This window comes from Dermacentor albipictus, chromosome 5 (assembly GCF_038994185.2).
Source record: "Dermacentor albipictus isolate Rhodes 1998 colony chromosome 5, USDA_Dalb.pri_finalv2, whole genome shotgun sequence".
In the NCBI taxonomy this organism is placed as follows: domain Eukaryota; kingdom Metazoa; phylum Arthropoda; class Arachnida; order Ixodida; family Ixodidae; genus Dermacentor; species Dermacentor albipictus.
This window is the reverse complement of record NC_091825.1, coordinates 122,457,026-122,461,041: the sequence shown is the minus strand read 5'-3', so window position 1 is coordinate 122,461,041 and position 4,016 is coordinate 122,457,026. Positions and strand designations below refer to the sequence as shown.

General features: G+C 42.7%; 2 non-coding genes across 2 annotated transcripts; one reads left to right on the top strand and one right to left on the bottom strand.

The window, feature by feature from the left end:
- Positions 1-3,063: 3,063 nt before the first annotated feature.
- On the bottom strand, positions 3,064-3,136 carry TRNAV-UAC (transfer RNA valine (anticodon UAC)). Its single transcript has one exon. It is a non-coding gene; the product is annotated as a tRNA-Val (tRNA).
- A 321-nt stretch (positions 3,137-3,457) lies between these two features.
- Positions 3,458-3,530, top strand: TRNAV-UAC (transfer RNA valine (anticodon UAC)). Its single transcript has one exon. It is a non-coding gene; the product is annotated as a tRNA-Val (tRNA).
- Positions 3,531-4,016: the final 486 nt, after the last annotated feature.

The window sequence follows — 4,016 nt, the reverse complement described above, 5'->3', positions numbered from 1 at the left end:
GGTTTAAGATGGATTAAAGTGGCTTAATGCAGTATACAGTGAATTAAGGTTGGTACACGTTTGAGCAAGGTGGATTAGAGTGCATGAAGGTGCATTACAGCGGATTAAGGTTTGTACAAATTAGAGCAAGCTGGATTGAGGTCGATTTGTGGAGCACACGTGACAATGTATGACGTCAGGTATCATGAACGTAACCAATGAATTATAGAAGTCATAATGCTTTCGCCTTAAAATAACGTACGGATACTTTAGTGAGTGTCAATTATTCTTTTGTTGGTTTGTTCCTTTGTTTGTTTCACGTTGTCTTTCTTCAGGTTGCTAACATCTCCCTTTAGGCATCGCGCTTATCCGTGATATTACACCTATTCCCCGTCGCAGCATTACTAGTTTGTTTGTTTGATTTTCTTCTTTCTTGTTCTTCGCGCTTACACGTTGCTTCTCGAGGTACTGTTAATTAGTTAAACCGTAGTCCAAGCAATATGGCCTATTTTGTTAATGGCCAACCGAATTACAGATTGCGTTGTTGATACGTACGTATATCGGCAATATGAAGGTTGTCACTGTCCACGAACATGCCATTACAGAAAAAAAGGAAACATTCCCGTACTGTAAAGGGCAAGAAGGATCGGGCTCGATTTTCTTCTGTTGGTAACAACGTTATGAAGCCAACAAACAATGAAATAAACCATTTATATATAGTTAAAATTGCATCTTCTCTTTTTGAATTGAAATGTAATACTAACAAAGAAAAGGGAAGGGAACGAAGAGACAACTTAGCGCCAGTGGAAGCCGAATCCGGAATCTTCGCATGATGCATGCAATACGAGCCAAAACCACGATTTGTTTATGAGGCACGCCGTAGTGGGGGACTCCGGATGAATTTTGACCACCGGGGGTTCTATAACGTGTCCCCAACGCACGGGACATGGGCGTTTTCTTTTTTTTTCTTTTTTTGCATTTCGCCCTCATCGAAATGCGGCCGCCGCGGCCGAAATTTGATCCCGTGACCTTGTGCTTATCTGCGCAACACGATAAGCACTAAGCCACCGCGGTGGGAATGACGTCACAATTGAGCTATAGGCAACCATTCCTCGTACACACACACACCGTCCACTTTCTTGGGGCATTTTTCAATGTACACAAAACCTAATGCTGGAACTGTTAGACAGCACTACTCCCGGTCACAATTGCGGGAGTGAAACACTGCTTCAACCACAGACGTCGCTTACTACCGTGATGCCTGCAGTCTTTCAGAGCAACCTCTGTTAAAATTTCGACTTCAGCCTTCTGGTCTTCGGCTTACTAAGCACGAGGTCGCAGGATCGAATCCCGGCCATGGCGGCTGCATTTAGATGGGGGTGAAATGGTAAAACACCCCCTTTGCTTAAATTTAGCTGCACGCTAAAACATTCCAGGTGGTCCAAATTATAGCCGAATCCCCCACTACGGCGCGCCTCCCTAGTTCATAATCAGATCGTGGTTTGGCACGTAAAGCCCCATATTTTTTTTTTTACTTCAGCATTTGGGTATTTCCACAAAGGCACGTGTATGTCCTAGAATCAGTAGATAAAGATTACGCAGATCCAACGTATACTTTGGGATCTCTGCGGACCGTAGCTTTCGTGAGACGTCTGATAAAACACCACGAAAACTGTTTCATATCTTCTGCAACACGTTTTGCAGCCTGGCGATCACGTGCCTGCCGTGCGACTCAGCGAGGCGCGGAAACCTTCCACCACGCGACCCGCGTGATCAACGCGACACCCCGCTTTGTCCCCTAGCAACCCCAAAGAAGAGCCGGAGTGAAAAAAAAAAAAAACACCACCTCAGCACGACCTAAAAAAAAAAAGAAAGGAACAAATCGTGCTCTCCGCAACAGCTCCTTTCGCGGAAATGTTACTAGCCTAAAAAAGAAAAAACAAAGCTAACACAGAAAAAAAAATTGAGAACCCGTCGTTTCACGAAGCTCTCTGCAATTAAGGATTACGAAACCTAGTGACAAAAAAAAATAATTTTTTAGACGGCTCTTTGTTTAAAAAAAAAGAACCGAAACAAAGGAAGTATGAAATAAGAAACAAATAAAATAATTGTTCGCTTATCCAATAGGTTCACCTGCAGACACGCTTTCAACTAGCCTTCAAAATTTCTTAATATATCTATAACGACAGCTGACATATTCCCAAAAACAAGTTGTGCTTGTTCCTGTCTTCATTGAAATGCCAGTCTTTCGTAGTCATAAGAGTGTACGAGTAATTGCACTTATGCACAAATAAAAAGAAGAAAAGACGAAAGAAAAGTCAAAGAAAGAGAAAGAACGTACAACCAAACGCACAAAACGGGAACCAAGGAGAAAAGAAAGAACGGAGGAACACATGGACACAAAAACAAGGAAAATGTTTCAACAACTCAACCCCCCCCCCCCCCCTCCTTTCACTGTGCCATATGTCGCAGACCTCAAAAAGGAAACGACACCGTTGAAGAAAACTGGCAATACCTTTAAAGTGCCCCCCCCCATATATATATATGTATATATATATATATATATATATATATATATATATATATATATATATATATATATATATATATATATATATATATATATATATATATATATATATATATATATATCTCGCAGGATAAATAGATGCAGCGTGTGTTCATTTGGGCTGTTAGGTTCATCTTCTACACAACTACTTCAAATGACATGACACAGGACACAACAGCGGCATAAATAAACTCGCCTGAACAACAATGCGCTCGCGGCATACCTGCATCCTCGTCAACATTATTTCGTAAAACATATACAGCTGTCGCCGAACAAATAAACAGACAAAAACGTACAGACATTTTGTTTTTTTCACAGTCAGCGTTACGTGAGCCACAATGTCATCTGAAATTCCTTTCGTGCTGCCAAGTTTTCTTCTCCCGCTATTCAATCAGGCGCAACGTCTCGTGCCATTTTTTTTTTTCATTTTTTTTTTGCACTTCCAGAAAGGGTGACACGAGTTCACTGAATTGTCCTTCACAACGCGGGCGTAAAAAAAAAACGGAAAAAAAAGCTGGTTCCGTCCGGGATCGAACCGGAGACCTTTCGCGTGTAAAGCGAACGTGATAACCACTACACTACGGAACCGCACGACGCCTCCACTCCCGCAGTGCAACACAAAGCGCGCGCGCGCGCCAGCAATCGTGCCAGCAGCATCGCGGACTCGTCGGGGAAGAGAGAGAGAAAACGAGGGTAGGAAAGGCAGGGAGGTCAACCAGAACAGCATCCGGTTTGCTACCCCACAGTGGGGGTGGGGGAAAGGGGAATAGAAAGCGGAAGAAAGGGAGTGAGTGAGCACTGAGTACGTGTGGGAGGCACACCATACACAAGGACACTATAAACGGTCTGAAAGATCAAAGAAACGTCGCAGCTGGCATATCTGCTTTTTCCCGCGGCCTCGTCGTCCGCGGTTCCGTAGTGTAGTGGTTATCACGTTCGCTTTACACGCGAAAGGTCTCCGGTTCGATCCCGGACGGAACCAAATAATTTTTTTTTCAGTACCTTTTTGTTCTTTTTTTGCGTGACATAGTGAAGTGGAAACTCTAGTTTACTCGATGGGTAGCTTTAGCCCAGGAGCAAAGCAACGACTTAATTCACTCATGGGCAGCCACGTTATTACATTGCGATCGAGGATATCGTCAGGCTCGTGCTGGCCAACAATTCATTTCGTCATTTAGATTTTTTTTTCTTGCGGTAATCATGATGAGTTTTCAGCACAGTCTCGTATGTATTTTCATTTCTATTCTTTTTTTCTTTCTTTGTTTCGTTCTTCCCGCTTCATTTCAAATTCAGAATATTTCTGTACTCGCAGGTCACTATTCTTTAGTAATTACGTACATGTCTCTAGTTGGTCAATCGCGACTAATTCGACTGCTGGCATAAACACAAAAGAATCGCACCACTAAATCAATTTAAGCTGCTCAGGTACCTTTTGAATACTGTATATTTGTTATTTGCTTGGTAGAAG